The following is a 14,434-nucleotide window of genomic DNA, read 5'->3' on the forward strand; positions in this document are numbered from 1 at the left end:
TCTCCGCTGCGGTCTCCCATTCTTCTCCGGCCGCAGTGGAACCTGCTCAGCGGAGACGTCGATCCCAGCGTTTCGCTCAGTTTGACTCTGTGCTAAGAGTTACTGCTGCATTTCCTGCTTCTGCCATTGAAGTCAGTGCTGGGCAGCGGCGAGCAGACGCTTCTGGGACTAAGTCCTGCTTTTCACGTTCTGAGCATGCCCAGAGTAAGATCTCTCAGTGGAGACCGAGGGTCACATGATCAGATACTGCAGCTAGGTCATTGGTCGTTCTTGGAAGGTCCTTGTAGGTGCTAGGACTAAGTCCTGCTTTGCACTCTGAGCATGCCCAGGGCAAGATCTCTCAGTGGAGATCTGGGTTCACATGCTCAGGTACTGCAGCAACTACATTGGTCCTTCTGTGAAGGTCCTAAACGTGCCGAGCTATTTAAGGCTCGCATGGCCGCACGGACATGCGCTAGTATTGTCTTTTGTAAACGTGTGTTTGTTGTGAGTGAAAGTCGTTCTTTAAAATCCCCTTCATATTGTATGACTGCTCGCGGAAGGTGGATGATTGCTATCTAGCGCCCGAATTAGCCATCAGCACGTTACACTCATTACAGCGTCTAATTGCTGTGACCGCCAGTGCGGCGCCGTGTGTTTTCTCTGCGCTTTCCAGACCCAAGCCTGGGTGGTTAGTGGCATCCACCAGTGCAGCACCGCACGCACTCTCGTGCTTCCCAATAATATTATTTCTGTCTCTCTGACACCCCAGTAGCAGTGTCGAGCGCATGAGGTCTTTATGAACTCAAATCCTGAGTCTTGGGATTGAGTTCTGAGACTCCTTGTTTGCGCTCTTGGTGCGGTACCGCGGCCCTGTTACGCAACAGGGTTCGCTTCCTTCACACAGGGTGAAGTTAACCAATGTGTGTATTCACATTGTACCGCCATATCATCCGTCTCTACTAGCAGCAGGGTTTTCACCTGCACAGTGGACCTCGGACTGCGAACGCACCTAATACCATTACATCTTAAACTTGGTGCGTTCCGCCAGTCCTAACACTGGGCTCCATGAATTCATGTGGAGGTGATGTCATGTGTACCACCACATGAAATTACTTGGCTATGTGGGGTGTCATTGGTGCCAAGAAAATGTGTTACCCCTCATCCGTGATATTGTGAGGCTCAATGAAGCATGGCAGCACCGTAGGGTCGGAAAGGGAAGAAACACAATAAAAAAGAGAGAAGATGCACAACAAATTCACTATTTATCCATTTTTCATTGTTAATTTATCACAACAGATCAGCAGAAATAGCCTGCAACATTTATATTTTATTGAAAGAAGTATCCATAGCGGTGACACCAGATATTCTGATTAATGCTTCTGTATCTTGTAAGCAAGGCGTCTTCTTAATTAAAACCTCTCTGCTTTGCCTTTTATCGCATGTAAATTGGCATCAGTTTGCTGATACTGGTAGTTTTTTGGTCTGGTGTAAGCAATTCAGCATTTTATTCTCTCTGTATTGCATTCCATTATAGATTTATTTATTCATTTTAAAATGAAAAACAAGCATAACTTACGTTCTCTTCATGTCGAAAAAGGGAAAGGATAGTTTTTTTCTTGACTTTACTTTATCACATTGAACTTGAAGTCCCCTCATACAATCTCTGAGCGCAAAAAACCATTATAAATAATATGAGTCGTGTTTTTTCGATTAGAGCGTCTTGGTAAAAAAATGTGCTTGAGAAGCATTTGGGATATTAAAATGTAAATATGCTACACCCAAATGAAAAATAAAGAAACATTTGAAAGGCGGTAACATTGTTTAAATAAAGGTATTTTGCAATACTCTAAATTTTCCTTTTGTCATTTTTAACAGTGAAGGAATTGCAGGGAGTATGCAGAGGACTATTCTCACACAAGTCCAATTCTGACTAGGGTCATACCAGCATATCATTCGAGAGAATGGGAATGATTATGCTAATCACACTGTGGTCACACTCGGATCAGAGTTTGATCAGAGTGTGATCAAAGTGTGCTACGATTTTCTCAGGTGAGGAGAATATGAAAAATAAAATGTCTCCACCTTCTCAGTTTTGTCAGTCCATTAAAATGGGACTACACTCAAATGCCATTCAAATGCAGCACAATTTTTTCAACAGACTCAGGTATGCTGTGATTTTTTTCTGGTCCGAGGGAAACAGGGTTCAGAGAGGAAAAATCCATGTTTTTAAATACATCAGATAGGGATTGCATACATTAGTTAGGACTGCTCTGATAAGGGTATACCGTGAAGATTGGTAGAGCAGCTTAGTATACATTTTTTGCAAAAAACGTATCAACCAAATACCCTGTTTTTTACATCTTTTACTAGCACTTGCGGATTACTGCAACATTTTTTCAAACTGAGTGTTTTTGGTTTTACTATTCTCTTTTGTGTCTTCAGGTTTCTTGGTGGTGTGTGAACATGTTCTTACAGACTTGTTCACTGTGCAAGTAGCCCATGTGTTCCTGTCTCACATAATGTAGTCTATCTGGTTTAGACCATGAAATCACCTTGTAGTATGGACTTGTGGTATTTGGATAACATTAGACCCTTGGGACCAAGCCTAAAATCACATTTCGGTAGGAAAAAAAAAATGGCAAAACTGAAGTAGCTGTAGATTGAAACATAGTACTTGAATAAATCCTACATCTGGCATCTCCATCGTATAAGTCATTAAGTTCAAAGTGTATTTTGGGCACCTTTTTGTTATTCTTTTAGCAAAATGTTGTCTCCAACTGTGCCTTAGAGAGAAAGGTTTGTTGACCTTCCTTACATCACTACCAAATAAACACAAGTGCAGATCCAAAAGTTGTGTTTATTTATATGTAAGTATCAGCCCTTAGGTCTCATGGGTCCTTCTAACTACAGGGATAAAATTATCTCTGCACTCACTCTGGCAAGTTCAATGTAAATATACCAAACACTCTATGTTATATTAGCAAGAAATCGTTTATTTATACATGAAGATCAATGTTTCATTCCCCTAAGAGCCTTTCACGGGATCAAAACCCTTTTCACCCCAGTGAAGATTTCCTTGGGGACCAGAGCACTGAACTTCATCTAGAGCCTCTAATTTTCTATTAATTAAAAGGATGTATACGATGCACTTGTTGCAGGGTTATTTAAAGTGCTTCAGAAGATGACTATGATACCTTGCTGATTCTTTGCAGAGTCCTAGAATGAAAAAGAAGGGGAGATGGAAGAACTCTGTATCTCCAAACCTTTACATTTATGGCTAAGACTTATAAATCAATAGAGAAAGCTGAAAGCCAACTACGGGGTTAAATAGGTTATAATATTCACATCTTTATATCTTATTAATTACAGCCTTTTTGTGTAAACATAGATTACTCATTGGGAAATAGAAGCAAGTGTCTGATATTACTTCACACACTTGGTTCCGCTTCATGACAATGATAATAAGAGGCTTGTATTACAAGTAAAGCGTGACATTACAAGTAGTTTGTTTCAAGCAAGATGGAATAATTAAAAGCACTCAGACAGAATGCTGAGCAAGGAAAAGAGCAGAATAAAGGCGCCAGAAATGGAAAATATTTTAGCTAATCTTTTCTATAGTTTCACAATGTTGGCGGTAAGAAAGAATCCAAACCAGGATGGGGCATAGTGCAAAGGAAAAGTAATTATATGGATGTAAATGCTCATATTTATAAAATAATGTGAAAGTAAATGAAAGAAAAAACTCTTGTTTCTATTTGTTTTTTTTGGGGGGAGAACATGGATTTAGTCAGCTGCATGAGGAATGTTTCCCAGTGAATGGGTTTATTCTGCTCTCTATTAATGCTGGCGTGTTTGAGGGACAATTGTCTATTTGGTTCTTCTTGCAGTTTGCTTGTTTTATATATCTGCACAATGAAAGAAGGGTTTGCCTGGTCTATATAAATATGGTATAGCCCATGAAATGATCCAAATCCAAATGTCTTAATCTCCAAGACAAAGATATTAATGGTATTGGAAGCATGAAGAGCTTCCAAGTCTTGAGGAAATTGTTAGGCTCACCAGGTGAGGTGGATCGTCTAAACCTGAGGTCACACAGACACTGGGCATTGATGCATCAAGCAGGAGGGCACGTGGGCAACAAGGACTTGGAACACACAGGAATCTCAGGAGCAAGTAGATTGATGAAGTGGAACCCATGAGAAAAATGCAAGCACAAAAAACGCAGGTGGTGGAGCAGAAACGGATTTTGTGTCTCAATATCAAGACACAGTTATGTGTCTTAATGGACCATAAAGAGGTCTAAGGAAATGATGGAATTAGAGATGAATGAACCCCAAACTGTAAAGTACAGGATACAGTGCTGAACTCTGAACATGGATTTATCTTTGAATCCTGGGAGAAAGAGAAATTTTCAGCTCCATATTTTGGGTCCCTATTGAGTTCAATGAGGTTTGGGTTCAGGGTCAAGTTCGGGTACAGTTCTGGTACCCGAACCTTACATTGGACAAAAGGTCAGTTGTGTACCAGAACGTGAACTTATATGGGTCTGCTCATATGTAATTGATCTATGCTTGGCAACTTGTAAAATCCAACATATAGCACAACAGAGCACAGCGGGCCCAGGAGAAAGAGATGGAGTCTGGAATACGTGGAACAGGTGTATAACAGAGACTTCTCACCCAAGGGAATGTATCCACTTGTTTTTGTCTTTCATTACCCATTTTACGCTTGTTTTCAGTTTGCTCTCCATCACCATTTAGTTTTATTTTACAATGTGCTCCTTATAATTATATTCCCATTATGCTACTTTTGTCTCAATACAGGTCTGTTTGCTATAAGTGAATGATAGAATAAATGCAGCATGCTGTGCTCTCCAGTCAGATAAAAAGATTTAAATCACGCCAAATACTGTAACAAAAAGTTGCATACCATTCAACAATGATATGGACGTAATCAAAATTAGAAGAACTCTACATAAATAACTTTAGTTTGGGGTCTTGATGAATAGCTTTATATTTATACTTATTGGTTCAAATTTGCAAAGTAGATACCCAGATACACAGTTGATCCACCTAATCAGTACAGAGTAGAGTTGTAATTTCTTGAGCTAATACACTGGAGAAACCTGTAGTTCCTAAAATGGGGCAATACTTTGAAAAGGTTTATTAAAGGGGTGGCCTCAAGTTCCTACATTTAGGTGCACTCTCCAGGTTACATGCTTGTTGGGGTTCGTGCACTCTTGAAGATTGACATCAACAGGTCTATGCAAATGGGACTTAGTTTAGTGGTCCAGCCAGCTTTAGAGCTGTGTTAGTAAAATCAAATTTGGAAAAAATCAAGTCAGACATATCACTTAAAGCAAGGATCATCAAGATATGACGTGCCTAATTTGGACACATCATATGAAGAGAGCAATCACTAGAGAAGAACATCTTGGTCAGAAGAATAGAAGGAACAAGCGAAAAGGAAGACCAGCCACCCGATGGCTTGATTCTATCAAGATAATGGCAGAGAAGACCCTGGTGGACCTATCTAGGCTTGGCACAAGATTGATGTGCCCACAGATAGTTCATCCATCAAAGAGTCATGGGGGCAAGCACACAACAGTAGCCCACGAGTTGTGGCGGCCCATCTTTAACATACTTATCTCAGGTTGATGCCGAAAACAGCAACCAAGCTTGCTAAATAGATATGGGAGCAATACCAAGCTTTCTATATTTCTATATAGTTATGTGATAAAAACCAAGCTTAACACATGCATATGGGAACAGATCTAAGCTTAGGACATGTATATGTTAACAGAACCAAGATTACTACACAGATACGGGAGCCAAACCTAGCTTACTACCTATATACGGGAACGGAACCGAGCTTACTACAATATGGGAACACACCCAAGCTAAGTACAATATATACTGTATATAACCACAGCAAAAGAGCAAAGTCAAGTACATACATATTGAAACACATCAAAGCTTACTACATATTAATGATCATAAAAGAGATTACTAACAATAACAGAGAAGACACCTGAATAATTTTTTCACGTATGTGTTTAAACATGGTCGTGTGAATGAGCCCTAATACAAAGGAATCATTTTGTGCATTAATTTCAATTGTCTGTTCCTAAAACAGAAAAGACAAATGGAATTCAATAATGCAGACATGCAACAGTTCCTACAGATTTAGTAGATGTTCCCCAAAAATCAGAATATGATTTTACACTCAAACTATTCTAACCACACGTATCCTTTTACCACAATTTACTATTACATACACACAGACGCACAGCCATAAACACATTCATACAATTCATGGTTCGACTGCACAGCTTCTAGCACCCAAACTCACAACAGTCCACATTCAAAATCAATGTTAGGCCACGCTCACATGATCAGTATGTTGGTCTGGATTTTATATCAGTATTTCTAACTCAAAACCAGGAGTGGGTGATAAATACAGAAGTGATGACGTGTTTCTATTATACTTTTCCTGTGACTGTTCCACTCCTGTTTTAGCTACAAATATTATTATTATTATTATTCTTTATTGTTATAGCACCATTTATTCCATGGCACGGCCATGGAGACTTGGTCAGGATTTCATAACTATGATGTGGACCACCAATTAATTTTAAACAATAACTTCACAACGGACAGCAGCATCAACAAGCATTCCGATGTCCGATTGTTCCATTTAATACTCTGTACCAAATAGTGGTAAGAGAGCAATCTAACGGAGATGCTGTGATGTAGAGTCTACTGTGAAGTGCCAAATATGTTTTGGGTGCACGCTATATATAAACTGTAGATATAATTGTAATTGAATAAAATGTTAATTACACATTTGGTAAGGGATCCTGCCAAGACTGCAGCCACGTACCTGCCAGAGAATTATGTTTTCTTGCTGCCGCAACATTGCAATAAAAGGCGATCAAAACATCTTATCTAAAACAATATGGTATTAATAAAAATGTCAGGTCAGGACCCAAAAAATAAGCCATCACCCAGCCCCAAATCCCCAAAAATGGAAAAGCTATGGGTCTTGGAAAATGATGACAAATGCAAAACATTTAACATACAAATTTCTGAATTTTTTTCACTACTTATACAAAAAATAAACTATACATGTTTGGTATCTGCAATCTAATATTCACTTGGAGAATCATACTCATGGTCAGTTTTAGCATTTAGTGAACATTGTAAATAATATTTAATTTAAACATATGAACATATATTTTAACATCAGATAAAGAATGAATAATGAAAAATAAACAGTGATTGAAAAGGAACAAAGGAACAGAGATCAGAGTAGAATATTGAGATTTTCTATGTATCCAATAACATTGTAATTTCCAGTGCAGAAATCATTCTTGTCACCAGTGTAAGATCTGAGGAGTAGTGTTGAGCGATACCTTCCGATATCCAGAAAAATCGGATCGGAATGGATCAGACCGATACCCAAAAAATATCTTTTGCTCTGATTTTAGTCTAATACTTAATGTTCTTCTGCGTTTTGTTCTGCAGCTTCTCATTCTTCTGCTTCTTGGTCTTCTGTCTCTTGTTCTTCTGTACCTTGGTGGTTGTATTCTTGTTCTTTGTCCTTTTGGTCATCTTCTTCAGGGTCATGTTGGTCTCCTTCGGGGTGGTCTTCAGGGTCATCGTCTCTGGGGTCGTCATCTCTGGGATCGTCGTCTTCTTTGGGGTGGTCTTCAGGGTCGTCGTCTTTAGAGTCATCGTCAGGGAGATCTAGAGTGATTACCAAAAACCATTTCAAAAAGCTTGAACTTGGAAATGTAGCAGAAGGTACAAGAAGGCTGAGGAACTGCCGAGAACCAGCTGACGGTACTGGAACCTGGATGGGAAGCCGAAGGTACAAGAGCCAATGGAACTACCGAGGACCAGCTGATGGTACTGAAACCTAGTTACTAAGCAGGAGGTACCGGTGCCAGAAATCACTACCAAGGACCACCAGACGTTGGTGGAACTCGGATACCGAGAAGGAGGCACCTAATCCAAAGGCTCTGCCTGGAACCAGCTGACGGTACTGGAATCAGGATGGGTAGCAGAAGGTACAAGAGCCAAAGACACTGCCGAGAACCAGCTGACGGTACTGGAACCCGGATGGGTAGCAGAAGGTACAAGAGCCAATGGAACTACCGAGGACCAGCTGATGGTACTGGAACATGGTTATTAAGCAGGAGGTACCTGTGCCAGAAAGCACTACCATGGACCACCAGACGTTGGTGGAACTCGGATACCGAGAAGGAGGCACCTAAGCCAAAGGCTCTGCCTGGAACCAGCTGATGGTACTGGAACCAGGAAGGGTAGCAGAAGGTACAAGAGCCAAAGAAACTGCTAAGAACCAGCTGACGGTACTGGAACCCGGATGGGTAGCAGAAGGTACAACAGCCAATGGAACTACCGAGGACCAGCTGATGGTACTGGAACCCGGTTACAAAGCAGGAGGTACCCATGCCAGAAAGCACTACCAAGGACCACCAGACGTTGGTGGAACTCGGATACCGAGAAGGAGGCACCTAAACCAAAGGCTCTGCCTGGAACCAGCTAATGGTACTGGAACCCAGGGGGACGTATTCAAGATTGACTTCCAAAGAACCAGCTAATGGTGCTGGAACTCAGATAGGCAGCAGAAGGTCCACATGAAAAAAAAATTGAAAGGCTGCGAGGCGGCCGGAGTTACCGAAAACCCACAGTCCTACAGGGGGAGCTTGTCCTATTGGCACTACGGAACCAGCCTTGAATGCCCGATCCCGCAGCCCACAAATTAAGCACCTAAACTGCAGGCACCATAGTCGGCTAACCCGACCGCAACCCGACAGGACAACATATTGGAGGCAAAGTGACCTTGACACTACCCGGAAAGAGCTGGGGTGCTGGATCCAGACAGGGCAGGAGGAAGTACCCATTCCAAAGACACTTCTGAGCAGCAACTGGCGGTGTTGGAACCCAGGGATTACAGGAGAAGCGGAGTGTAGACGGAGGCCTAATTGGAGCAAGTTTAAAAGTTTAATATCTGTAGTAGTGTAAATGTGGAGGGAGCAGGAGAAATTGCTGCACACACAGCAGGGGATCAGCTGATGTTACTGAACCCCAATAACACTGGAGCATGTGTTGACTGTGCAGACGGCACTTCTGAGCAGCAAATGGTGGTGTTGGAGCCCAGGGATTACAGGAGAAACAGAGTGTAGGCTGAGGCCTAATTGCAGCAAGTTTAATATCTGTAGATGTGTGAATGTGGACGGAGCAGGAGAAATTGCGGCACACACAGCAGGGGATCAGCTGACGTTACTGAACCCCAATAACACTGGAGCATGTGTTGACTATGCAGACAGCACTTCTGAGCAACTGGCGGTGTTGGAGCCCAGGGATTACAGGAGAAGCAGATTGTAGGTTGAGGCCTAATTGGAGCAAGTCTAATATCTGAAGTAGTGTGAGTGTGGACGTAGCAGGAGAAATTGCCAGATACACAGCACTGGATCAGGTGACGTTACAGAACCCGAATAACACGGCAGCAAGTGTTGACTGTGCAGATGGCACTTCTGAGCAGCAACTGCCAGTGTTGGAGCAGTTTAATATATGTTGTAGTGTGAGTGAGTGTGGATGGAGCAGGAGAAATTTCTGGATACACAGCAGGGGATCAGCTGATGTTACTGAACCCCAATATAATGGCAGCAAGTGTTGACTGTGCAGATGGCACTTCTGAGCTGCAACTGCCAGTGTTGGAGCACAGGGTCAATGCTAGAAAAAGAGTGTAGCAAGAGGCCTAATTGGAGCAAGTTTAATATCTGTTGTAGTGTGAGTGTGGACGGAGCAGGAGAAATTGCCGCACACACAGCAGGGGATCAGCTGACATTAGTGAACCCCAATAACCCTGGAGCATGTGTAGACTGTGCAGACGGCACTTCTGAGCAGCAACTGGCGGTGTTGGAGCCCAGGGATTACAGGAGAAACAGAGTGTAGGCTGAGGCCTAATTGAAGCAAGTTTAATATCTGTAGTAGTGTGAATGTGGAGGGAGAAGGAGAAATTGCTGCACACACAGCAGGAAATCAGTTGATGTTACTGAACCCCAATAACACTGGAACATGTTTTGACTGTGCAGGCGGCACTTCTGAGCAGCAACTGGCGGTGTTGGATCCCAGAGATTACAGGAGAAACAGAGTGTAGGCTGAGGCCTAATTAGAGCAAGTTTAATATCTGTAGTAGTGTGAGTGTGGACGGAGCCGGAGAAATTGCCGGATACACAGCAGGGGATCAGCTGATGTTACTGAACCCCAATAACACTGGAACATGTGTTGACTGTGCAGGCGGCACTTCTGAGCAGCAACTGGCGGTGCTTGAGCCCAGGGATTACAGGAGAAACAGAGTGTAGGCTGAGGCCTAATTGGAGCAAATTTAATATCTGTCGTATTGTGAATGTGGATGGAGCAGGAGAAATTGCCGCACACACAGCAGGGGATCAGCTGACGTTACTGATCCCCAATAACCCTGGAGCATGTGTAGACTGTGCAGACGGCACTTCTGAGCAGCAACTGGCGGTGTTGGAGCCCAGGGATTACAGGAGAAACAGAGTGTAGGCTGAGGCCTAATTGAAGCAAGTTTAATATCTGTAGTAGTGTGAATGTGGAGGGAGAAGGAGAAATTGCTGCACACACAGCAGGAAATCAGTTGATGTTACTGAACCCCAATAACACTGGAACATGTGTTGACTGTGCAGGCGGCACTTCTGAGCAGCAACTGGCGGTGTTGGATCCCAGAGATTACAGGAGAAACAGAGTGTAGGCTGAGGCCTAATTAGAGCAAGTTTAATATCTGTAGTAGTGTGAGTGTGGACGGAGCAGGAGAAATTGCCGGATACACAGCAGGGGATCAGCTGATGTTACTGAACCCCAATAACACTAGAACATGTGTTGACTGTGCAGGCGGCACTTCTGAGCAGCAACTGGCGGTGCTTGAGCCCAGGGATTACAGGAGAAACAGAGTGTAGGATGAGGCCTAATTGGAGCAAATTTAATATCTGTCGTAGTGTGAATGTGGATGGAGCAGGAGAAATTGCCGCACACACAGCAGGGGATCAGCTGACGTTACTGAACCCCAATAACACTGGAGCATGTGTTGACTGTGCAGATGGCACTTCTGAACAGCAACTGGCCATGTTGGAGCCTAGGGATTACAGGAGAAACAGATTGTAGGCTGAGGCCTAATTGGAGCAAGTTTAATATCTGTAGTAGTATGAATGTGGAGGGAGCAGGAGAAATTGCCGCACACACAGCAGGGGATCAGCTGACGTTACTGAACCCCAATAACACTGGAGCATGTGTTGACTGTGCAGATGGCACTTCTGAGCAGCAACTGGCGGTGCTGGAGCCCAGGGATTACAGGAAAAACAGATTGTAGGCTGAGGCCTAATTGGAGAAGTTTAATATCTGTTGTAGTGTGAGTGTGGACGTAGCAGGAGAAATTGCAGGATACACAGCAGTGGATCAGGTGATGTTACTGAACCCGAATAACACGGCAGCAAGTGTTGACTGTGCAGACGGCACTACTGAGCAGCAACTGGCAGTGTTGGAGCCCAGGGTCAATGCTAGAAACAGAGTGTAGCCAGAGGCCTAATTGGAGCAGTTTAATATCTGTTGTAGTGTGAGTATGGGTGGAGCAGGAGAAATTGCCAGATACACAGCAGGGGATCAGCTGTTGTTACTGAACCCCAATTTACACGGCAGCAACTGTTGACTGTGCAGATGGCACTTCTGAGCAGCAACTGGCGGTGTTGGAGCCCAGGGTCAATTCTAGAAACAGAGTGTAGCCAGAGGCCTAATTGGAGCAAGTTTAATATCTGTTGTAGTGTGAGTGTGGATGGAGCAATAGAAATTGCGGATACACAGCAGGGGATCAGCTGAAGTTTCTGAACCCCAATAACACAGTAGCAAATGTTGACTGTTCAGACAGCACTTCTGAGCAGCAACTGGCGGCGTTGGAGCCCAGAGTCAATGCTAGAATCAGAGTATAGGCAGAGAACTAATTGGAGCAAGTTTAATATCTGTTGTAGTGTGGTGTGGACGGAGCAGGAGAAATTGCTGGATACACAACAGGGGATCAGCTGATGTTACTGAACCACAATAACATGGCAGAAAGTGTTGACTGTGCAGATGGCACTTCTGTGCAGCAACTGTCAGTGTTGGAGCCCAGGGTCAATGCTAGAAACAGAGTGTAGCCAGAGGCCTAATTGGAGCAATTTTAATATCTGTTGTAGTGTGAGTATGGACAGAGCAGGAGAAATTGCAGGATACACAGCAGGGGAACAACTGACTTACTGAACCCCAATAACACGGCAGCAAGTGTTGACTGTGCAGATGTCACTTCTGATCAGCAACTGACAGTGTTGGAGCCCAGGGATTACAGTTCAGGTCGTAGAAACATGAACACAACAGGAGACCAGGATGCTGTTGCCAACCTATTATTTAATCTAGAAGAGGACTGGCAAATTCCTTCGAGATCCTGGCCTTGTTCATTTTTAGAAAAGTAAGCCGGTCAACGTTATTGGAGGATAATCGCATGCGACGGTCTGTTAGTAAACCACCTGCGGCACTAAAGACGCGTTTCGATAATACACTAGCAGCAGGGCAAACCAGCACCTCCAATGCATACTGGCTAAGCTCTGGCCATGTATCCAGCTTAGAGACCATAACTTGAAGGGGGATGAGCCATCTGGGAGTACACTGAGAGGGCAAGGCATGTAGTCTGTCACCATGTGATGGAAATGTTGCCTCTTGCTGACTGGAACCGTCTGTGATGGTGTAGACATTTGTGGCGGGGACACAAAACTTTGTCACATTTGGGCCATACTGGTATTGCCTTGTGCTGAGGCGCTGCTTCTGCTCCCTCTTTGTGCAGAGCTTCCTCCATTGCCTCAATGCACTGAGCTGCTTTGTAAAGTACTAGCAGCACTGCTCTTGGTTGGAATGGAGAACAAGATGGAATGTACCAGTGTGCCTTGGTACTCCTGCATTTTATGCTCCCGCTTCAACGGTGTTATGAGGCTTTGTAACTTTTCCCGGTACAGAGGATTTAGGAGGGGGTACACCCAATAATAAGCCGTGTTGAGAATGTGGGCGATGCGGCGGTGGTTTCTCAGGCATTACAGCATGAAATCAACCATGTGCTGCGGACTGCCAACTGGCCAAGAAATGCTGTCCCCTGTTGAGGCGTCATCTCTGCCTGCTCTGCATCACCCCACCCTTGCTCTACAAACTGACTACTAGAGCATTGTGTGACTCCCTCCTCTGGACAGATGTCTTCCACCTCCATTGACTCCTCCTCATCCTCCTCACAAAGTGTCCCCTGCCTAGGCCTTTGTGAGGAACCACGTTGCGCAGACTGTCCAGAAGCTGATGGCATTTGTGACTCCTCATCCTCCACCTCTTCCACAACCTCCTCCCTTAGTGCTTGCAGTGTTTTTTCAAGCAGGCAGATAAGGGAGATAGTCATGCTGACTAGTGCATCATCTGCACTCCCCATCCACGTGGAATCATCGAAGGCACGCAAACCGTGGCAGATGTTCTTCATAGAGGCCCACTCAGTGGTGGTGAAGTGTGAACGGTGCGCAGTGTGACTTGTTTGCACCAGATGCAGCTGGTACTCCATTACTGCTGCCTGCTGCTCACACAACCGCTCCAACATATGTAATGTTGAATTCCACCTGGTGGGTAGGTCACATATGATGCGATGTTCCGGAATTCGGAATCGGTGCTGCAGAGCTGCAATGCGCGATCTTGACATGTTTAAACGCCACAAGTGAGTGCACTCTAGGCGGACCTTGTGCAGCAGTGCATCAAGATCCGGATAGTCCCTCAAAAAACTCTGCACAACCAAGCTGAGCACCTGTGCCAGACATGGGATGTGAGTGAGGTTGCCTAGGCCCAGAGCTGCCACCAGATTTCAGTCATTGTCACACACTACCATGCCTGGCTGGAGATTTGCTGGCACAAACCACACATCACTTTCCTGCTTAATGGCATTCCAGAGCTCCTGCGCTGTGTGGCTTCATAGTTACATAATTACATAGTTACATAGTTATTAAGGTTGAATGAAGACTGTAAGTCCATCTAGTTCAACCCATAGCCTAACCTATCATGCCCTAACATGTTGATCCAGAGGAAGGCAAAAAAAACCCATGTGGCAAAGAGTAAGCTCCACATTGGGGAAAAAAATTCCTTCCCAACTCCACATACGGCAATCAGACTAGTTCCCTGGATCAATGCCCTATCAAGGAATCTAGTATATATACTCTGTAACATTATACTTTTCCAGAAATGTATCCAGTCCCCTCTTAAATTTAAGTAATGAATCACTCATTACAACATCATACGGCAGAGAGTTCCATAGTCTCATTGCTCTTACAGTAAAGAACCCGCGTCTGTTATTATGCTTA

Source organism: Ranitomeya imitator, chromosome 5 (assembly GCF_032444005.1).
Source record: "Ranitomeya imitator isolate aRanImi1 chromosome 5, aRanImi1.pri, whole genome shotgun sequence".
Classification (NCBI taxonomy): Eukaryota; Metazoa; Chordata; class Amphibia; order Anura; family Dendrobatidae; genus Ranitomeya; species Ranitomeya imitator.